The sequence below is a fragment of the Bos indicus genome, chromosome 14 (assembly GCF_029378745.1).
Source record: "Bos indicus isolate NIAB-ARS_2022 breed Sahiwal x Tharparkar chromosome 14, NIAB-ARS_B.indTharparkar_mat_pri_1.0, whole genome shotgun sequence".
Classification (NCBI taxonomy): Eukaryota; Metazoa; Chordata; class Mammalia; order Artiodactyla; family Bovidae; genus Bos; species Bos indicus.
The window spans coordinates 39,562,345-39,586,847 of record NC_091773.1 but is presented as its reverse complement, the minus strand read 5'-3'; the positions used below and the strand labels follow the sequence as shown (position 1 = coordinate 39,586,847).

General features: G+C 36.4%; 1 non-coding gene across 1 annotated transcript; it reads left to right on the top strand.

Moving 5' to 3' along the window:
* Window positions 1-770: 770 nt before the first annotated feature.
* TRNAC-GCA (transfer RNA cysteine (anticodon GCA)) lies at window positions 771-842 on the top strand. Its single transcript has one exon. It is a non-coding gene; the product is annotated as a tRNA-Cys (tRNA).
* The last annotated feature ends 23,661 nt before the right edge of the window (window positions 843-24,503 follow it).

Sequence of the window (24,503 nt, the reverse complement as noted above, 5' to 3'; positions counted from 1 at the left end):
TAATTGGCTTCCCTGGTGGCTCAGATGGTAATGAATCTGCCTGCAGTGTGAGAGACCTGGGTTCAGTCACTGGGCTGGGAAGATCCCCTGGAGAAGTGAGTGGCTACCCACTCCAGTGTTCTTGCCTGGAGAATCCCATTGACAGAGGAGCCTGGTGTGCTAGTACGTGGGATTGCAAAGAGTCAGACATAACTGAGCAACTACACTTTCACTTCAAAACTGAATTAAGGGCATATTTCTTTAAAAATATACTTTTTATTTAAATATTAAATATGAGACACCAATGAGATATCACTTCATACCAGTCAGAATGTCAATCATCAAAAATTCTACAAACAATAAATGCTGGAGAGGGTGTGGAGAAAAGGGAACCCTCTTGAACTGTTGGTGGGAATGTAAATTGATACAGCCACAATGGAAGATGGTATGGAGATTCCTGAAAAAAACTAGGAATAAAACCACCATATGACCCAGCAATCCCACTCCTAGGCATATACCCTGAGGAAACCAAAATTGAAAAAGACACATGTATCCCATTGTTCATTGCAGCACTATGTACAATAGCTAGAACGTGGAAGCAACTTAGATGTCCACTGACAGATGAATAGATAAAGACACTGTGGTATGTATACACAATGCAATATTACTCAGCCATAAAAAGGAATGCATTTGAGTCAGTTCTAATGAAGTGGATGAACCTAGAGCCTGTTTTTCAGAGTGAAGTAAGTCAGAAAGAGAAAAATATCATATATTAATGCATGTATAGGGCTTCCCTGGTGGCTCAGACGGTAAAGCGTCTGCCTGCAATGCTGGAGACCCAGGTTCGATTCCTGGGTTGGGAAGATCCCCTGGAGAAGGAAATGGCAATCCACTACAGAATCTAGAAAGATGGTACCAAATAATTTATTTGCAGGGCAGCAATGGAGAAGTAGACATAGAGAATAGACTTATGGACATGGGGAGAGCAGAGGAGAGGGTGAAATGTGTGGAAAGAGTAACATGGAAAGTTATATTACCATATGTAAAATAGATAGCCAATGGGAATTTGCTGTATGGCTCAGGAAGCTCAAACAGGGGCTCTGTATCAACGAAGAGGAGTGGGATGGGGTGGGAAATGGCAGGGACGTTCCAGAGGGAGAGATATATGAATTCCTATGGCTGATTCATGTTGAGGTTTGATAGAAAACAACAAAATTCTGTAAAACAATTATCCTTCCATTAAAAAATAAATAAGTAAACTTAATTAAGGGCATATTTCTTTAAAAACTACTTTTTTATTTAAAAATATTAAATAAAAATAGATCATAGAATAACTATGTTACAGTTAAATATGTTAAATATGTTCTAATTTATTTAAAAGTAAATGGTTGTAGAAATATTCAGTAAGTTCATAATTTTGAAACATTTTTCTTTTGAGAAGCAGGAGTAATCTACACATTTCATAGGTTACTCTGTATACTACAGATTACCAAATAAATAATTACTGACTTAACTCTGATTGTGCCTAGATGATTAACAATAAAAAATTTTTAAGATTTTGTTATTTAAAGTAATATTAATAGTCTCATTTGCTTTTACTCCTTTACAAAAATAACCTTTGAATCACTATCATAAATAGCTTTTATTTTTCAAAAATATTGAAATACAATAATAGAAGTGTTCTTCTACTGAAACTTTCCAACAAATTTTGATAATGCATATATGAGATAATGAAATAAATGTGTAGTTTGCATAAAATAAAGGAAAACACCAAATGTCCAACTCTTACAAGATGGAAAATGGCACTTAAACAGTATAAAAAAATTTTTAAAAATCCACACTACATAATATTTGTAAATACTTGCAATCTCCTTTATTCTGTATTGATATCTATGGTACTTTAATTAATGATACATTGTTCTTATATTGACGATTTAGTTTATCCAAAGGACCTTTTTTAAAAATAATATCTTGAATTCAAAGAATCACTTTGGGTACAAATAAGTGCTGGTTTCCGACACAGATAAAGCTAGCTTTCATATTTATCAACTTGGTATTCATTTTGAAATATCAGATAAGCAACTTGAAATGCACAGAAGAAGCCTATTTTTACTGTAATAAATAATAACCACAAAAAGAAAACTAGCCACTATTTTTAAGCCTTTACTAGCACTATGTCCTGGAGAAGGCAATGGCACCCCATTCCAGTACTCTTGCCTGGAAAATCCCATGGACGGAGGAGCCTGGTAGGCTGCAGTCCATGGGGTCACTAAGAGTCGGACATGACTGAGTGACTTCACTTTCACTTTTCACTTTCATGCTTTGGAGAAGGAAATGGCAACCCACTCCAGTGTTCTTGCCTAGAGAATCCTAGGGACAGGGGAGCCTGGTGAGCTACCATCAACAGGGTTGCACAGAGTCGGACACGACTGAAGCGACTTAGCAGCAGCAGTAGCAGCACTATGTCCAGCATCTTATGCACATTATTTCATATAATCCTCATAAGAGTCATATGAGAAACACATGTTAATGGTCAATGTTATAAATAATGTAATTGAGTTGTGGAAAGATTAGAGCTATATATGATCATGGGGAAATAGGTGTAGCTAATCCAAATTTATTGTGTTTACTTCTGCATATTGGCCCACTGTGCAAGACTGCTTACCTGGTAGCACTACTTTCACCTGTGTCTTTTAACTCTTACCACGTTTCCGTATTGCCAAATTCAGACTTAAATTGAAGAAAGTGGGGAAAACCATTAGACCATTCAGGTATGACCTAAATCAAATCCTTTATGACTATACAGTGGAACTGAGAAATAGATTTAAGGGACTAGATCTGATAGACAGACTGCCTGATGAACTATGGATGGAAGTTGGTGACACTGTACAGGAAACAGGAATCCAGACCATCCCCAAGAAAAAGAAAAGCAGAAAGGCAAAATGGCTGTCTGAGGAGGCCTTACAAATAGCTGTGAAAAGAAGGGACGTGAAAAGCAAAAGAGAAAAAGAAAAATATACCCATTTGAATGCAGAGTTCCAAAGAATAGCAAGGAGAGATAAGAAAGCCTTCCTCAGTGATCAATGCAAAGAAATAGAGGAAAACAACAGAATGGGAAAGACTAGAGATCTCTAAGAAAATGAGAGATACCAAGGGAATATTTCATGCAAAGATGGGCACAATAAAGGGCAGAAATAGTATGGCCCTAACAGAAGCAGAAGATATTAAGAAGGGGTGGCAAGAATACACAGAAGAACTGTACAAAAAAGATCTTCACAACCCAGATAATCACAATGGTGTGATCACTCACACTCACCTAGAGCCAGATATCCTGGATGTGAAGTCAAGTGGGCCTTAGAAAGCATCACTACGAACAAAGCTAGTGGAGGTGATGGAATTCTAGTTGAGCTAGTTCAAATCCTAAAAGATGATGCTGTGGAAGTGCTGCACTCAATGTGTCATCAAATTTGGAAAACTCAGCAGTGGCCACAAGACTGGAAAAGGTCAGTTTTCATTCCAATTCCAAAGAAAGGCAATGCCAAAGAATGCTAAAACTACCACACAATTGCATTCATCTCACACGCTAGTAAAGTAATGCTCAAAATTCTCCAAGCCAGGCTTCAGCAATATGTGAACTGTGAACTTCCAGATGTTCAAGCTGGTTTTAGAAAAGGCAGAGGAACCAGAGATCAATTGCCAACATCCGCTGGATCATTGAAAAAGCAAGAGTTTCAGAAAAACACCTATTTCTGTTTTATTGACTATGCCAAAGCCTTTGACTGTGTGGATCACAATAAACTGTGGAAAATTCTGAAAGAGATGGGAATACCAGATCACCTGACCTGCCTCTTGAGAAACCTGTATGCAGCTCAGGAAGCAACAGTTAGAACTGGACATGGAACAAGAGACTGATTCCAAATAGGAAAACAAGTACGTCAGGGCTGTATATTGTCACCCTGCTTATTTAACTTATATGCAGAGTACATCATGAGAAACGCTGGACTGGAAGAAGCACAAGCTGGAATCAAGATTGCCGGGAGAAATATCAATAACCTCAGATATGCAGATCACACCACCCTTATGGCAGAAAGTGAAGAGGAACTAAAAAGCATCTTGATGAAAGTGAAAGAGGAGAGTGAAAAAGTTGGCTTAAAACTCAACATTCAGAAAACTAAAATCATGGCTTCTCGTCCCATCACTTCATGGCAAATAGATGGGGAAACGGTGGAAACAGTGTCAGACTTTATTTTTCTGGGCTCCCAAATCACTGCAGATGGTGATTGCACCCATGAAATTAAAAGACACTTACTCCTTGGAAGGAAAGTTATGACCAACCTAGGTAGCATATTAAAAAGCAGAGACATTACTTTGCCAACAAAGGTCCATTTAGTCAAGGTTATGGTTTTTCCAGTGGTCATGTATGGAAGTGAGAATTGGACTGTGAAGAAAGCTGAGTGCTGAAGAATTGATGCTTTTGAATTGTGGTGTTGGAGAGGACTCTTGAGATTCCCTTGGACTGCAAGGAGCTCAAACCAGTCCATTGTAAAAGAGATCGGTCCTTGTTGTTGATTGGAAGGACTGATGCTAAAGCTGAAACTCCAGTACTTGGGCCACCTGATGCGAAGAGTTGACTCATTGGAAAAGACTCTGATGCTGGGAGGGATTGGGGGCAGGAGGAGAAGGGGGTGACAAAGGAGGAGATGGCTGAATGGCATCACTGACTTGTTGGACACGAGTTTGAGTAAGCTTTGGGATTTGATGATGGACAGGGAGGCCTGGTGTGCTGCGATTCATGGGGTCACAAAGAGTTGGACATGACTGAGCGACTGAACTGAACTGAAACCATGTAGAAAGTCACATTAATGCTGGAGACTCTTGCTCCAAAATATGTTTCTGTTTTGTTTTCAAAAGCAGAATTCTGTGTGAGTTTTTAATTTTCTCTGCATGATTAGTAATTTTTTGTAGAATGAAAGAGTAATATTTCAACAATTTTGATGATTCTATATAAACTTATCTAAGTGGAATATATATATATATATATATATATATATATGAAAGTTTAGCAATTAAGTAAAATAAAACTACAAAACCTTGAGTGATCTGGTATATAATATTAAATGTTCTATGACTTGGAATTATTTTCAACTTTGCTTGCAGGGGACAGTGAATTGAAGGAAGTTAGAGTGATGCTTAAAAAAAGAAAAAAAGTCTTCCAATTCTTTCTTTCAGGGAAAGACATGACATTTTGGTAAATTAGAAAGTAGAGGGTGCTGGTGCCTTTCAGAAGATGTAAAACGCTTCACTTGGTACTAATGTACATAAAGCAATTAGTTACTTGTCATGATGGGTGTTCCCTAAGGCAGTGCACTTTCTCCATTAGTATTTATATCTACATGCCATTACACATTGGGTAGCACTAAATAGATGAGATACGACCAGAGAATTACTCAAGTCATGTGCCATGAAGGAAAGAGATATTAACAAACATTATTAGCATACAGGTGGAGTTGGATCACTTAATTTCCAGTGAGATATTTATTTTTAAATGCTTGCTAAGAGTGCAACATTTAACCCGTAGAGAAGAAGTTATTTTTTGTATTGATTGGTAAATATTTTTGGCTACTGAACACGACCATGACAGTTTTGTTAGAGGTCATCTTCCCTGAAAATTCTGCCTACCCTGGCTGGAAAATTCAAGGGTCTTTTCTATTTGGAAACTATGACTAATACATTAAGAGAAACTTCAAGAATCTTAAGTATAAAGCCATATTCTGTCACATTTTAGGCTTACCATAGATATCTGAAATGAAACCAAGACTGTGTTATTCATCCTTAAATATATTTTTCCTCTTCCTCTCCCTCTCTCCCCATCTCTCTCTCTGTCTCCACCCTAAGATCTTGAATATTCATATCTCTTAAAAGATAATCTATTTTTTATTTTGACTCTCTTCAAATATATGTTTCTATTTAAAAAGCTATTAAATTTTGATTCATCAGCTTTTACAATGAAATTATTAAAGCATAATCTGCCTAATTCACCATACTTGCAGAAAATATTTATGAGTGTCTCATATATTCACAGTGTTAAAATTTATCAGAGAGTATGTCTTTTAAGATAGGGTTCATTTTTTGTTTAGAATGTGCCACACTGTGTACCATTTACATCTATGTAGGTTTCTTTCTCTCATAATAATTCTCAATGCATTTTCAGGCCAAGTAGATTAAACCTGTATATGTAACACAAACAGTGAAATGCTGAAAACTTTAATATAGTTATTACTGATATTTTTTTCAAGAATTTGAAAATATTCTTAGTTGTTTTTCATCTAAAAATCAGGGCTCTTTTCCAAACAAGTTACTATGTTCCATTATGGGGAAAGAGGACTTCCTTGGTGACTCAAATGATAAAGAATCTGCCCAATAAGCAGGAGACCCAAGTTTGATCCCTAAGTCAGGAAGATCTGGAAAAGGGAATGGATAACCCACTCTAGTATTCTTGCCTGGAAAATCCCACAGACTGAGAAGCCTAGTGGGCTATAGTCCATGGGGTCACAGAGAGTCAGATGAGACTAAATACACACGCATGCTTAGGAATATTAAACTTATCTACACAAATATATTTTAAAAATATATAGTAAAATATTGTTATATTAATATTGATTGGCAATATTACTTCTTAAGCAAATACATTGTTTCTTTACATACTTAGAAATTCCAAATATTGTGCATAGAAGGTAATTTAAATGCAACACAATTAATTTGAAATTTTTAAACATATAGAAGTTTTAAATTTTAAAGAATTTATCATATCACATTCACCTACTATAATTTTGGGGTATGTACATATCCACCTGATATTTGGTAGTCAAAAATTATCCACGACTTAAAACATATAACATTTCCTAAATCATGTGTTCTGAGCCTTAAAAATTAAAATCATGGCAACTAAATAAGAACCATTTCTACCTATTATTTTATTATGGCTACATAGATTTTAAAAAAAGTGTACTCTGAAATGTAAATATATAACTTAAAATAGAAAGAGAAAGCTACTGCTGCTTGTCCACTGGTATTTAAATTCCTCTTCTGTGTCTGGATTCCTGTGCAATATCATATACAGTGAGGCATTCAATATACAGAGGAAACACACACTGTCCTTGAAGGATCTTTTCTATTGTGAATCTTGGGCAGGAGGATTTAGCCTTGAATATGTACTCAAGGCAAAATCTATAGAGACTAAAAAGACTGAATTGTCTGAAAATATTTCTAGATCAACATTCCTCAAAATAACTCAGAGAGAAATTCTTGCCAGAGAGACTTTACTGCCAAGGATGAGCCACTCAGGATAGAATCTAAGGCTTGCCAGCCTTCCTTCCAACTATAAAATGCTATACACTCTTGTTTTATGGTTATTCTCTAATAATTATACGAATGTGCTTCTAAACACTATATTAGCCTTAAGAAAAGTCTTATAAATTAGCTAATGTAACTGAGTCAGTTGAATAGTGAATCACTACCACGTGCAATATATTGTTGTAGGTATATAACAGATACATAACAATAATTCAGTCAGTGCTAAAAAATCCACCTGCCATGCAGGAGACGTGGGTTCAATCCCTGGATTGGGAAGATGCCCTGGAGGAGGAAATGACAACCCACCCCAGTATTCTCGCCTGGGAAATCCCATAGACAGAGAAGCGTGGTGGGATGCATGCAATCCATGGGGTCACAAAAAGTTAGACACAATTTAGCAAATGAGCACCATTCAGTCATTGCAACCATAGCTATCGATTTCTATGTCAAACATGAAAATCCAAAACCATATTCTTTCTAAATATTAAGATGACAAGCAAATCATCTACAAAAAACCTATCCCAACATCTGTGTAAAGCTGCAAACGTTTTTTCATCTATGGCATCATACTAGAATAAGTATAAATTTTAGTATCTCTAAAATATTTCACTTAAAATAAAACCAAGCCTCACTGCAGAGTTATAAATATAAAAGCACCAACTGAGTTATGTTTCAGGTTTTTACCTGGTTTTGTTACAATTGGGAGAGAAATGAGCTGGTAAATTGGCAAGAGTTCCATTTAGCAGGTATTTATGGAACAGTTACTGGCAAAAAAGGCACCACATGGCAACCCACTCCAGTGTTCTTGCCTGGAGAATCCCAGGGACGCGGGAGCCTGGTGGACTGCCGTCTTTGGGGTCTCACAGAGTCGGACACGACTGAAGCAACTTACCAATACCAGCACCGGACAGGACTGACCACACAATTTGTAGGGCTCAGTGCAAAAAGAAAGTTTCAGGACACTTGTTCAAAATTTAATAATTTCAAGATGGAGACAGCAGAGCATTCAACCAAGCATGGGCCCTTCTAAGAGTGTGGCCCTGAATAACAGAACAAGTCACAGCCCATGAAGCGGGCCCTGCTGCTGGACGGTATGAAGTACTCGGATGAATATAACGCTCCTACCTTGAGGAGAAATGGGCAAGGTCCTGGGTCGGGGAGGGGTGGACTGTGCTCACCTGAAAGCTAAATCAAATGATGGTTTTTAACTTGGGGAATCAGGAAATGTTTATTTAAAATTAGAATCAGAACAGGACCCATCCTAAATGATACATTGAGTTTATCATGATGAGAATGGGGAAATGAAACTATTTTGGACAAAGGCATACAATTGAGTATAAACTTGGGGTAAGAAAAGGACAAGGTGTCCTGGATATGGAGAAGGCAATGGCACCCCACTCCAGTACTCTTGCCTGGAAAATCCCATGGGCGGAGGAGCCTGGTAGGCTGCAGTCCATGGGGTCGCCAAGAGTCGGACACGACTGAGGGACTTCCCTTTCACTTTCCACTTTCATACACTGGAGAAGGAAATGGCAACCCACTCCAATGTTCTTGCCTGGAGAATCCTAGGGACAGAGGACCCTGGTGGGCTGCCATCTATGGAGTAGCACAAAGTTGGACATGACTGATGTGACTTGGCAGCAGTGCTGGATATAGTATGTAGATTGTGTTCTTGTAGAGGAGACAAGAGAGAGAGTTAAAACTATAGATGTGGCTCAAAACAAAGAATTACATGAATGCTAGTGTAGTGAGCTTAAATTTCACTTTGTAAGCAAGTGGAAGACTCTGAGTAACACAATCACAAGCATGCTGCAGAGTGAAATGGGAGTAGAGGATGAAGAGAGATAATCAGAGTCCAATGTCTGATTACTAAGTCAGTTATACTAGTTATCAGAGCTTGGATTAGAGAGACAGCAACAGAAGAAGAAAACACAGAATGGTCATGAAAAGCATTGCAAGTGAAGTATTGGTATACACATGAGGAAGCCGAGAAGGTTGAAATAACAGTGACTTATCAAGCAACTCAGCAAAAAAGAAGAAAAAGCAAAGTTCTTGGACATTCCAGAAATCATTCCTTGAAAAAGTAAATGGTAACTCTATTAGTAGACTTGGATGTAGGAAATGTGCAGTGCAATAAGAAGGGATTATTTTGTCATAAACTAAAGGATATTGATTTCTAGAAAAATGAAGTTAATGATAAAATTTGAGAGCATGGATAGTTCCATTTGTAAGTAGATAACACTTAAGAAAATATATTTTTAGATTACTATAGCAGGACTATTAAGGATCAGGTATGTGTGTCATATTGTCTGGTTTGAACATATCCTCAGCAAATTTAGCAACATCTGATTCCACGTTATGGGGTATATGAAAACAATAGTAATGCAACCATTTTTTTGTTTGTTTGTTTTGAATTTCTGAACTCCTCATATTCTTCAAACTAACAAATGTATACAGATCACCTACAAATTACCAGGTGTTAGAAGGCAGAGGCACAGTAGAATGGAGCTGAGGAGGAGTGGAGAGATACATGAACAAGAAGAGATGTCCTGAGGTGGCCCACAGTCCTACAGGAAAAACCGATGATATCCATTCTGACTGCAGGTTGAGGCACCCAAAGGAAAGAGAAAATAACAATAGCCAAAATGTGGAAGCAACCTAGATGTTCAACAGATGAATGGATAAAGATGTGGTAGATGTATACATGTATTCACCCATAAAGAGGAATTAAACTGAGTTATTTGCAATGATGTGGATGAACCTTACTACAGAGTGAAGTAAGTCAGAAAGAGAAAAACATATATGGTGTATATATGGAATCTAGAAAAATGGTACTGATGAAATATTTGCAGGGTAGGAATAGAGAGGTAGGTCTACAGAAAGGACTTGTGGGCACAGCAGGAGAAAGAGAGGGTAGGACAAATTGAGACAGTAGCATTGACATATATATCGCTACCATATATAAAAGAGAGAGCTAGTGGGAAATTGCTGTATTAACACAGGCAGCTTAGTGCTTTGTGATGACCTGATGGGGTGGGGGGTGTGATGGGATGTGGGAGGAAGGTTCAAGAGGGAAGTATGTATGTATATATGTAAACATACATACAAAATATGTATACATATGGCTGATTTATGTTGCTGTACAGCAAAAACTAACACAACATTGTAAGCAATTGTATTCCAACAACAACAACAACAACAACAAAAAAACAGGTTCATATTCACCATCCTTTTATAGAATCTTTAAAGGGACAATGTTGCCAATCTTGAATGTATATTTCACTCTCTGTATACATTCACATGTTATAGAGTTTGCAGCAAATCATTTTGTTACAACTCTTCTGAAGATAAATATAATTAAATCAAATACTTCAGCAATAACAAAATATTTTCTGTTTAAATATTTTATATATTTTTGTCAATTAGAAATATATAAAGTGGTATCTCAAAATTAAGAGACTATTGGAATAAGGGCTTAAAAACATAGTACTTGCAGCTTTTTCTGATTTTTTTCTATTTCATAATCTTAAATATATCTTTTTTTAAGCTCAAAATCTCTGTTATATACACTTTTATAACACACTTGAACATTGCAAAATTGAGCCATGTGTATTTTAGGACAAATATTGGGGAAGCTATGTTCAATACCAATGTCTATCCCATTAAAACAATAGAAGCATCAGGTAAGTAACAACATTTAGACAGCAAGTCAATATGACTATGAAAGGTCTCCAATAATGAGCAAATTCAGACCAATAGGTAGTTTGAGTATTTGGCCTTCTTATTGACAAAGGTTGCTTTCAATCACACTGTATCTATTACCGTATCAATCATCACTCCAAATGAATACAATGTTATCATTGACAAAGACATCACTTAAGCTGAGAAAGTAAAGATTCTAAATAACAAAATAATGAAAGGTCCATTGTTAACAGCAAGAAAATGAAAAATACACCTTAAGAATTTATTCATAGGAAGGTAAAGAAACTGAGGACCACCACGAGAAAAAAAGCTTACTGCTCACGAGGACCTTGAAATAGAGTACACTTAACATCATACTGTTATTTATTAACGATAATGCAGCAGGGTATCTTCTTTGGTATACAAATTAAGATATGGAATTGAACTGATAAAATGATTTACATGCAGGATTAAAATATTGGCAGCTTTATAGAGTGAAATGTCACTATTTTGTCGTACTTTCAAGTTTTACATTTCCTCCTTTGAATCCCTGTCAGCCTTCATGAACAGTGGAGGGTTTAATCAATGCTTGAGGTAGCAATAGCATAACACTGAGTAGTTTTCTTGCTAATAATCAAAATAATGTTAGTAAACATCATAAAACAGAGCAAAACAAACATACATTATCATATTACAAATTAAATAAGATTCCATGTTTTTAAAAAATGTTCATTTAAAAGAAGCTTGCATTTCCATTATATGAGCTGTTTTATAGTTACCTGTTTAGCCTAAGGCATTTAGTTTCAACAATAGATTCAAAGATCTGGAAATTTAAAATCTGCAGTTATCACAAATGGAGCCATTTTTTCTTAATTCTATGATGCAAAGCTCTTGTAGAATCAGACTGTGTGCCTATATGGGTGTGTTTCAATGTTCTTCAAAGATTTGGGTTCAGTTGCAGTTTTATTCCAGTGTAAGTTCAGTTCAGTTGCTCAGTCCTGTACAACTCTTTGCGACCCCATGGACTGTAGCACGCCAGGCTTCCCTGCCCATCACCAACTCCTGGAGCTTACTCAAACTCATGTCCATCCAGGCAGTGATGACATCCAACCATCTCATCCTCTGTTGGCCCCTTATCCTCCTGCCTTCAATCTTTCCCAGCATCAGGGTCTTTTCTATTGAATCAGTTCTTCACATCAGGTGGCCAAACTATTGAAGTTTCAGCTTTAGCATCAGTCCTTCCAATGAATATTCAGGACTGATTTCTTTTAGGATTGTTTGGTTGGAGCTCCTTGAAGTCCAAGGAACTCTCAAGAGTCTTCTCCAACATACAGTTCAAAAGTATCAATTCTTTGGCGCTCAGCTTTCTTTATAGTCCAACTCTCACATCCATACATGACTGCTGGAAAAACAAAGCTTTGGCTAGACTGACCTTTGTTAGCAAAGTAATGTCTCTGCTTTTTAATATGCTGTCTAGGTTGGTCATAGCTTTTCCTCCAAGGAGCAAGCGTCTTTTAATTTCATGGCTGCAGTCACCATCTGCAGTGATTTTGGAGCCTCCCCCCCAAAAAAATGTTCCAGTGTAAAGAGACATACTATTAAGATTCACTTGAATTCAGACAAGTGAAGTAAAGGGTGGTGTCTCACAAAAAGAATGTGAGATTTTTATTTCAGTTAATTTGTTTATAAACCAAAACAATATTCAGGAAACAAAAGAGGGAAAGATGACATAAAATGACAAAGGAAATCAAGAGTAAAATTTCAAGCAGATTCACGGGAATGAAGAGCCCACATGGAACAGCATGACACCTATGACCATTATGGCAAATCATACAAACGAGTGTGAGAAATGGCTGGACAATTTCATGGTAGGGGCAGGAAGAACCTGCAAAGTGTGGAAGCATAAAGATCACACGGAAGGGATGTGAGAGGAAAGAGGCTTATAGCAATCCACCTTTATTTGGCCAATGATTCCTACTCACCTAGAGACTGCTTCTCAGATCTATACACTTTCTCAGCTTTCAAGTAAAAAGGAAATACTATTGCTACTTATGAATGTTTTAAATGACCAAGATATATTTCTTCTTCAAAGGTTTGGAGAAAATTGTTTAACTAGAAAATGAAACATCCTTTGATTTCAAAATAATTCTTGTAGATTCACCTTTCTTTTTTGTTGCTTATAAATAAAGTCTTTAGTTTAAAATCTTTGAATAATGAGAAAAGAAATAAAAATTAGTAAACAAGGTTTTTTTTTCCAAATAAAAATTTAATACATGATTTTCACATAACACAAGCAGGTAAATATTTCAATAAGCAAGGGAATGTAGGACAGTTAACCAATATATGTTATATCTGCAACCTTAGCGATCTACTAAAACATTTTTTCTCTTTTAACTTTTATATTAGAAACATATCTTTCACAATTAGCACATGTCAACAATTTCATTCTCCTTCTTATTGGCATATATACCTCACCATGCATCTTATGTCCTCCTCACATATCTAGGCCAGTGCCTCCTTGAATTGAATTACACAAGGTAGTCCTAAAATGACATTGCTGTTTATACCTTCATTTTTGCTTCAAATTCTGAACATTTTACCCTCAATTGTAACTATATTTGCCAATGTATGTCTTTTCGCATATTTCATACACTGTTTTATATAACATATTACTCCTCTAACCATTGGAACTAGCATCAAACAGTGGTCTGGGCCCTTTATTAAATCACAGTTTGTATCTTGAAAACTTTGATGGCAATGAAAACTTTTGTTATTTCATGAAGCATATTGCCACAGCACTTATGAAAGTTTTAAAAAGTCAGAACACCATATTTAATAACTCCTTTTAGAAGGACTAATTCATTTAACTAAAAAAAATAGAAAAAATTGGAAAATAAAAGCCTGCAGTGAGGCATATTTTGAAATCCTAACGAGAAGCTGGGATGATCAAATTACCCTACCAGCGTGAAATGGGCATTACACAGACAGATTCTTATCTGATAATAAAATAGAAATAGAAACCAGGAGACACTGAAAGAAGTTTCTAACCAGTGTGATGGAAGAGACTGCATGTAGAGCCATTTATCCCCCCAATATAAAATAAAGAATTCATGAGAGAGGAATTGTTTTTAAAAAGACATGTTGCTTAAATGTAGGGGAAAAAAATAAAAATGAGCTAAAAGATTAAAAAAAAAAAAAAAAAGACCTAGGCAGGAAAAAAAAAAAAGCACTCTTTGTAAAGGATTTAGAAAGAAATTCTAAGAGGGGCACCTTATAAAATCCTGATTTTCCCAAGCTATAGGCAGCCAAAAGGAGCGAGAGACAAAGAAAACTGAAAGCATTTCTATAGCTCTTACCCCTGGATTTCATAAGTACCACCTAATCATTAAAGTAAAAAAATGCTAATAAAAGTAAAATGCTGATAAAAGTAGAAATAAAGCAATTACTACACAGTAATGATCCAAGGATGATTTTAGAGAACCAAAAGTTTCTGTTTTCAAATTTATTTCCTCATGGATAGCAGAGCTGAAATATTTCAGAAGATCACTGGTTCTAGCCAAAGGCCTCTAGCTAATAGAGTTTTTGTGTCTTTATTTCATAGAAGAAATATACAAGGACTAGGGAATTTAAAAAAAAATAGTTATAGCAACAAAAAATAGCTGCTATTTATAGCTAATGTTAATATCCTTAAGACAATAATAGCTAATGCATATACCTAATACATACATGCCATTTAGCTGGCATATTCAAGGACAAGTTACCATATAATTGCTTTATTCAGTTTTTGCCTATCCCAATATCTCTTATTTACAAATTTTTTTCAAGATGCTGTGCATCTCTGCTCTTTAGGAATTAAGTTAAACTAGTTTGTGGTGGGTAATATGGCAGTTGTAGTTTAATGAGGCCTAATTGTCATTTGAATAATTTTTTCTAATTTATTTGAGCTCATATTATTCCATTTTCATCTGAAGAAGTTTTGGCACCCCGTAAGGATAGAAATGTGCCTATCTCTAAGTTCACCTGCCCACTCCAGAAGTGTTTACAGAAGTACTGTACAAGGCAGTTTGCTGCTGCTGCTGCTGCTAAGTCGCTTGAGTCGTGTCTGACTCTAACAAGGCAGTTTACATATGTTATTTGTAAACATCACAAGGATCTTGCAAATAAATGATTATGTCCACTTCACATATGACAAAATTTAAGCTTAGTGATGCAAATGACTTACTGTTGGTCACAAGCACAGTGAGTGGGCCCTGGTTCATATAACTTTGGAGCCCACATTATCTCTGCCAGACTATTCAACCTCAAATCATGAGTATCAGTCCTTTTCTGATGATGATTACAGATCTGATGATGCAATCATACAGAAATACAAGTTTGAGTCTAATTCCTATGAAACAGGAACATAAAAAGAAAATATTAGAGGACTGATTAGAAGTCTATGGATTACTGTACACCATTATAGATGCTTTAAAAATGAAGAGAAAGAAACTGGAAATGACCAAAATATTTTTTAAATGAGTTACACAGAGTTACTGATATAGCAAAATATTACATTATAATATATATACACATTGCATATATGTATTAAATATTACATATGCATATATGTACATTTATTTAACTTATTGCAGAGTACATCATGAGAAATGCTGGACTGGAAGAAACACAAGCTGGAATCAAGGTTGCCGGGAGAAATATCAATAACCTCAGATATGCAGATAACACCACCCTTATGGCAGACAGTGAAGAAGAACTAAAAAGCCTCTTGATGAAAGTGAAAGTGAAAAAGTTGGCTTAAAGCTCAACATTCAGAAAACGAAGATCATGGCATCTGGTCCCATCACTTCATGGGAAATATATGGGAAAACAGTGGAAACAGTATCAGACTTTATTTTGGGGGGCTCCAAAATCACTGCAGATGGTGACTACAGCCATGAAATCAAAAGACGCTTACTCCTTGGAAGGAAAGTTATGACCAACCTAGATAGCATATTCAAAAGCAGAGACATTACTTTGCCAACAAAGATTCGTCTAGTCAAGGCTATGGTTTTTCCTGTGGTCATGTATGGATGTGAGAGTTGGACTGTGAAGAAGGCTGAGCGCCAAAGAATTGATGTTTTTGAACTGTGGTGTTGGAGAAGACTCTTGAGAGTCCCTTGGACTGCAAGGAGATCCAACCAGTCCATTCTGAAGGAGATCAGCCCTGGGATTTCTTTGGAAGGAATGACGCTAAAGCTGAAACTCCAGTACTTTGGCCACCTCATGCGAAGAGTTGACTCATTGGAAAATACTCTGATGCTGGGAGGGATTGGGGGCAGGAGGAGAAGGGGACGTCAGAGGATGAGATGGCTGGATGGCATCACCAACTCGATGGACGTGAGTTTGAGTGAACTCCAGGAGATGGTGATGGACAGGGAGGCCTGGCGTGCTGCTATTCATGGGGTCACAAAGAGTAGGACACGACTGAGTGACTGAACTGAACTGAAGTGAACTGATGTATGTACGTGTATATGGAATATACATCTAAACGTATATTTTATATATATATATATTTTTTTTTTATCCATTCCTTAAAATCTTTACATTTTTTCATTTTCAAGATATGATTTTTGTTTTATGTATTGTGGTTGAGAAAAAAAAATGCCCATGTACATAACTAATAGATTGTAACAAAAAGAACTTAAAGGTCCTACTTTACAAATCTTATACAAGTAATTATACTGTATTCCTTAAAGATGAGAGATCCCCAGTCTCTTAACATCTGATAATTTTCCTTTATATATATAATATAAAACTAAGACATAATATAAAAACTATATTATAAATATGTATATAATATATTACATATATAATATAAAACAAAATATGTAAAGATAAAACTTTACATATATATATTACATATATATAATATAAAATTAAATTTCATATAAAACTAACCAGTCCATCCTAAAGAAGATCAGTCCTGAGTGTTCATTGGAAAGACTGATGTTGAAGCTGAAACTCCGATACTTTGGCCATCTGATGGGAAGAACTTACTCTTTTGAAAATACCCTGATGATGGGAAAGATTGAAGGTGGGAGGAGAAGGGGACGACAGAGGATGAGATGGTTGGATGGCATCACTGACTCAATGGACATGAGTCTGAGTAAACTCTGGGGGTTGGTGATGGACAGGGAGGCCTGGTGTGCTGCAGTCCATGGGATCACAAAGAGTCAGACACGACTGAGCGACTGAACTGAACTAAAGATAAAACTATATATATAATATAAAACCATGTATACAATAAGGAGAGTACATTAAGAAGAAGGTTCCCTTTCCCTTCCACCTATTACATCATGGACTACTTTATGGGACAGTGACTATTTGTCTCCGTATGTTTGATGCAGCTCAACAAAGAGGATTTGTTCAAGTTACCAGTTTAAGTTCTACCACATTGTATTCTACCAAACTGACAGATAAAAAATTACTATCTCAACTTTTAGAATTGGGCCATGCAAGGTATCAGTATGAAACAAAGCAGAGAGAAGCCATTTCTGGGGAATGGAGTAAGGAAAGCTGAAAGAATGAGAACCATTCTTTGCTAATATAAGGGCTAATGCCTGAAGTTAAAGTAGTCTCAAATAGCCTTGTTTTCCATGATAGAAACAGCACACAACTCAGGGGAAAATCCCACCCAGGAAGTCAAGTCATCCACACAGTTCAGTTTGTTTCTTCGATGGTTTGCTTTCATGTTTACTTGCATGCTTACATTTTGAGCTCAAAAGGAAAAGGACTCATTGGTGTTCTTATTAATTAGTTCAGAATTATACTGAGACTCTGTGATGTACTAGGCACTATGCAAGCTATTAGGGATATCTACATATACAACCTAGTAATTTCATGGAGAATATAGGAATAATTAAGAAGGATAAGAATTCCAAACTTGGGGAAACCTTTATATAATGATGAATTGCTTCTTTAATTTTAGATACACTTAGTTTTTTTTAATTGCTTTAAAAATTGTATGTAAATATCGTGTTTAGAATAAGGTTTAGAGTTAATATACTTTTTTCTAAATATCAGTTCTCAAAACTCAGTTTTTAAACTCTAAGTCCCACATTCTCAAATCATTTGCTTAGATTTTAGAAATGTGATTTTAGATTTTAGGAATAGTGTTTCTTCAAACTCCAACCAGTACTTTGAAAAATTATCTCTATTAAGTATTACAAGCCTTTCCAGCTGTTGATACTAATGTTTACAAAAAGTTGAATTTGGAAAATGTCCACAGATGTAAACAATTTTATCAGAATTTTCATGATTTCTCTTTGTGCATAAACTACCATGTTGAATCATTTGAAAAGTGTTTCCAAGAAAATTAAATTTTTTCATAGGTTAAAAATTGTTCTTTATAACACTTAATAATTTTCCTTTAAATAGGAAAAACATGTATGTTTTTATGTATACAAAAACAGCAGCAAATATTAATTTTATAAAATCTAAATATGAAAATATATCAGATATATTTTTAAAATTTATTGCATTTAAAAAATTTTTCCTGAAATTCCATGGAATTCTACATATGATAAAAAGAAAACACAAGTTATGCAATATTCATGTGACATAGTAGAATCTACTTTGAAGGCAAATTCTGAGCAATGAGTACCTTTCCCACTTAGAGAGTGAGAAAGTGAAAGTCTCTCAGTCAAGTCCAACTTTTTGCAACCTAGAATTATGCAGGCCAGAATACTGGAGTGGATAGCCTTTCCCTTCTCCAGGAGATCTTCCCAACCGAGGGATTGAACCCAGGTCTCCCGCATTGCAGGCGGATCCTTTACCAGCTGAGCCACAAGGGAAGCCCAAGAATACTGGAGTGGGTAGCCTGTCCCTTCTGCAGGGGATCTTCCTGACCCAGGAATAAAACTGGGGTTTCCTGCATTGCAGGTGGATTCTTTACAAACTGAGCTATCAGGGAAACCTTTTTCCAATTTAAGCCTAAGCTTTTTCATAAATGGAAATTAAGATAATAAGTTAACATCAAATAATTTCATATGATTATGAAGAATGACAAATGTTTTATTTGTGAAATTTAAATAATTAATGATATGCTACTAATCCACGGTGTCTGTTTTGTTCATTTCCATTTCCTCCTCAGGGCTAACAGAGCAGCACCTTCTAAACAAACAATGGATCTAGTTGTATAATTTATTGATAGTAATTTAACAATAACAATTTTGACATTGAGTATTTGTTTAGTACATTACCATTTGTAAAGCATTTTGTTTTATTCTCAGTTTGTCATTCAATTCTTTTAAGAACAGCAGATTGCGTATGGCTGCAGTCAGGTAGTGCACTGTGACAGACATGAAAACAGTGATGCCCAGAATGACGCACCTGGAAGCCACCCTTCCGGGTTCAGCCACCACCTCCCTGCCTTACCCACCTCTCCATCTGCTCCCATGACTTCTACTGCTTCCACTACAGCAGCCCATGTGTGTGTGTGCTAAGTCGGGTCAGTCTTTTCTGACTCTTTGTGACCCCGTGGACTGTAGCCTGCCAGGCGCTTCTGGAAGATCCTACAAGGGATCTTCCAGATCCAGGGATGGAACATGTGTCTCTTACCTCCTCTGCACTGGCAGGTGGATTCTTTATCACTAGGGTCAACTGGGAATTCCACAGTAATGCATAATCATACATGCTTGGTTAGGTATCTGTCTTCCCAATTACACACTATGTTTCCTGAGTTTAGGCCCTTTATTCTTTTCCTGAGTATCCTGTGTGTCCCAAGCACAAAGCAGGTTTAAAATCTTAATAGAAAATCAGTGAGTCCTTAATTTTCAGGCCAGGAAACAAAAGCTAAAAGGGAAAAAACTCATGTTTCTAGTGCCAAGGTTAGTCCTTTAGCTCTAGATGAACTTGAGCTCTGCTTTGCAGTATAAAATTAATTTTATGTGGAAACTGACTTGTTAGGAATTCAATGAATTCAAGTAATGTAATAATAATAATAATAAAACAGAAATGGATGAATGTATTGTTGTTGTTCAGTAGCTAAGTCTTATCTGACTCTTTGCAAGGTAGACCACCAGACTCCTCTGTCCATGTAATTTCCCAGGCGAGAAAACTGAAGTGAGTAGCGATTTCCTTCTCCAGGGGAACTTCCTGACCCAGGGGTCAAACCTGCGTTTCCTGCATTGGCAGGCAGATTCTTTACCACTGAGCCACCTGGGAAGCCATATATTCTACCAAATAATTATGGTATTTACTGATACCCAATAATTACAATCTTCAACTTTACACTTACCTAAATCACCAACCCAGGTCATTGTATGATGTGGCATGGTGTAAGGTCTGAGATCAAATTCTTTGGTGTCACGATTTGGTTCTGACATTAATTGCTGGATCTTGGACAAATTACTTAAACTTCTATGTGTCCCAGTTTTCTTGTCCATGGAATATGAAAAATAATATCTTCTTATTCAGATTATTGTTAGGGATTCCTTGATTTTGGGCTCCAAAATCACTGCAGATGGTGAGTGCAGCTATGCAGTTAAAAGATGGTTGCTCCTTGGAAGAAAAGTTATGACCAACCCAGATTAGATCAGATCAGTCTCTCAGTCATGTCCGACTCTTTGCGACCCCATGAATCGCAGCACACCAGGCCTCCCTGTCCATCACCAACTCCCGGAGTTCACTCAGACTCACGTCCATCGAGTCAGTGATGCCATCCAGCCATCTCATCCTCTGTCGTCCCCTTCTCCTCCTGCCCCCAATCCCTCCCAGCATCAGAGTCTTTTCCAATGAGTCAGCTCTTCACATGAGGTGGCCCGAGTACTGGAGTTTCAGCTTTAGCATCATTCCTTCCAGAGAAATCCCAGGGCTGATCTCCTTCAGAATGGACTGGTTGGATCTCTTTGCAGTCCAAGGGACTCCCAAGAGTCTTCTCCAACACCACAGTTCAAAAGCATCAATTCTTCGGCGCTCAGCCTTCTTCACAGTCCAACTCTCACATCCATACATGACCACAGGAAAAACCATAGCCTTGACTAGATGAACCTTTGTTGGCAAAGTAATGTCTCTGCTTTTGAATATGCTATCTAGGTTGGTCATAACTTTCCTTCCAACCCAGACAGCATATTAAAAAGCAGAGACATTATTTTGCCAATAAAGGTCCATCTAGTCAAAGCTATGGTTTTTCCAGTAGTCATGTATGGATGTGAAAGCTGAACTGTAAAGAAAGCTGAGCTCCAGAGAATTGATGCTTTTGAACTGTAGTGTTGGAGAAGACCTTTGAGAGTCCCTTGGACTGCAAGGAGATCCAACCAGTCCATCCAAAAGGAAATCAGTCCTGAATATTCATTGGAAGGATTGATGCTGAAGTTGAAACTCCAATACTTTGGCTACCTGCTGCAAAGAACTGACTCATTTGAAAAGACCCTGATGCTGTGAAAGATTGAAGGCAGGAGGAGAAGGGGATGAAAGAGGATGAGATAGTTGGATGGCATCACCGACTCAATGGACATGAATCTGAGTAAACTCCGTGAGTTGGTGATGGACAGGGAGGCCTGGCGTGCTACAGTCCATGGGGTCACAAAGAGTCGGACACGACTGAGCGACTGAACTAAACTGAGTTAGTAACAGAAAACATTATGCAAACTAGAACTTCTCAAAAGTAATTTTCAATAAATGTTATCTATTATTATGGCTATTTTATATTTATTTTTATCAGTGTCTGAACAGTTTAGAAGGCCCTAAACTTGAACTGCATCTGACTTTTCCAATTAGCTGTAACTAAATACCCTCTGAAAGGTAGCCAACTGTAACACTGACCTTAGAGAAATTCAATTCAGTTGTTCTTATTGGCAGGATTTTCTATTCAGAATATTTTTTCTTGTAAAACTGAAGTACAGATTCCTTTCAATCAAAATTTCAGCAAGTTGTGTTTCCATTAATGAGGTAGAGGTGAAGGTGGAGAACTATGCATGGTCATGGGTGAATTGTTTATACGCATGTTTCAAACTTACATTAGCTAAGTTCCACTTAGCTTAATTTGAACTATGTCTCTTTTAAAGCATATATTGCTGCTTTAGAATAGTACTCAGCTTTCCTCCTTGCCTTGAAATTATCATCTTAACTGAAAAGCAGGTAATGAATAAGGTCAGCCTGAATCTACATGCAAACTGTCCTTTAAAAGAGGAAAAAAAAAGTCTGCATTTCCAAAGTTGTTACTGATAGCTCACTTTATAGCCATAATTCTATTTTCTTGTGTCTTTTATTTAAATTTAGTCAAGTCCTTCTCATTATAAATGATATCAATAAATGTAAATTCTTTCATCCCTTTTGCTTTTATAATTTTGAAACAATGTACAGCATTATTTAACTCAATTTTGTCTTTAAATTGCATGAGTAGTAAATAGTTCAAGGTTAGCAAAAGGTTCCTGGACTAAACATTATATCTTTGCCATATGTCTGTGTTATTTTGGAGGACATTAGGGAGGCCTTGTACAATGTAAATATCCTAAATAAAAGCTTTAAAGGAGAACCATTCATCTGGATATTTTGATCTATATCTACACTGCATAAACTAACTCCATTGTCTAAAATACCTGCTTGACTATATGGTTTTCTCACTTATCTAATTATATGACTTTATATAAGACATCTTAAACGGTTTTGGTCACCTGAGGATATAAAAGGAATTTATTTTAGAGAGAGTAAATAAAAGTACAAGTCTGATATTTCATCCGATGGAGTTTGTTGTAATCATTAAGACAATGAATTAAGTGCACAGGATCCTTTAATGATGAAGGGAATAGAGTAAGTCATTGCCTTTTTTAGTATGATGAATATTTATTCAGAACTGTCAGGAATACTTACTACATACTATGTCATGTTCATTAAACATGTTATACAGCAGTCTGTCAGGGAGAGAATCAAGAGATATGCTAGAGAAAAATATGCTTCACAAGCAAAAGAGGTCATCATTAATTCAAAAGCTGAATACACCATTGAAAACAATATTTTTCTTTCCTGTTCCTCTCCCAGCCCCCAATATTCAAAATTCAATAAATAGTATCAAATACAAAGTGTCGCACAAATAAAATCCTAGATGTTCCCTTGATATATGTCAGAAAATTGGAACAGTGTGGTTACAGCAAATAATCGAAGCATTTAGTACACATTATCATCAAAAAGAAAAAATATTCATACAACTTCTATGGCCAGAAAGTAACTAGCAACTAGGCATAATTCACTACTTCATAAATTATATTATCATCAGAAAATGTGTATATTAATGGAAGAAGAAAAAGGAAGAGAAATGGGAAGGCAAGGAGAAAAGAAAACATGTACTGTTAAGATCTCTAAAGCAGAACATAGACTGACCTTTCATCACCATCTTTTGGAGAATAAATAATATAAGGTAGCTTATTTAAAAATTTAAATGAAAAGTAGAAAGCAACTCATTGTCATATGAATTTACATTTTCAAAGCAGTTCTGTTAATCTTGAATGTTTATACCCTGAGCATGATATATGTTGCTTAACCAAGTATGATCTGTATATATTGAAAAAGTAATTTCCTTTAGTTTCAGTTTTATATTTAACTACTGAAAGAAAAATATGAATTGTCAGTAGGACATTAAAAGGCAATCACGGGGACTTCTCTGGTGGTCCAGTGGTTAAGACTCCTGACTCCCGGTGCAGAGGCACGACTTCAATCCCTAATCAGGGAGAAAAGATCCTGCGTCCTGCATCCTACATGCCGTATGGTGTGGAACCTAGCTAGGGTTAAGTTATTTGAGTTTTGTTTGCTTGCTTGTTTTGATGTCAGAATGAGATTCCTTGGGGGAGGAGAAAGGATATAATCCCTGGGGAGCATAGTTAACAATTCTCGGGACTTTTAGGGTTAAGAGTGTTACATCTGTGAAGAGCTATCTAAGGGAGTTATTACAAAGGAGTTTTAGTAACAACTCCACTGCTTCCTTCTCAAGGGTTAACCAGTATTTGCTGATTATTTTCCCTTTTCTGTCAAGAATTACTAAGTGGAGAAATTTAGAAGATTTGAATTTATTTAGGGCATCCCCTAGTCATAAGAGCATAGACAATGTTTACTAAAGCTTACTTTTCATAATTTGAAAGTTGGGAACAATATTTTTCCTACTCTTGAAAATCAACTTCTTAGAGGTTATAGTGATGTAATACATGTGATTAAAAACAAACAAACAAAAAAAAGAACACTGGCAAATGATCTACCTGCCAATGCAGGAGATGTAAGAGACAAGGGTTTGATCCCTGGATTGGGAAGATCCCTTAAGTATCTTCAAATACGATAAAATTCTTGTTTGAATAGATGTGTGATGTAGCTGCTTCCTAGGATGGAAATAAAAATTACTGGAATAAAAACTATTTAAGAAACTGATTTGAAAATGGCAACCCACGCCAGTATTCTTGCCTGGAAAATTCCATGGACAGAGGAGGCTGGCTATAGTCCACTGAGTCACAAAGAGTTGGACATAT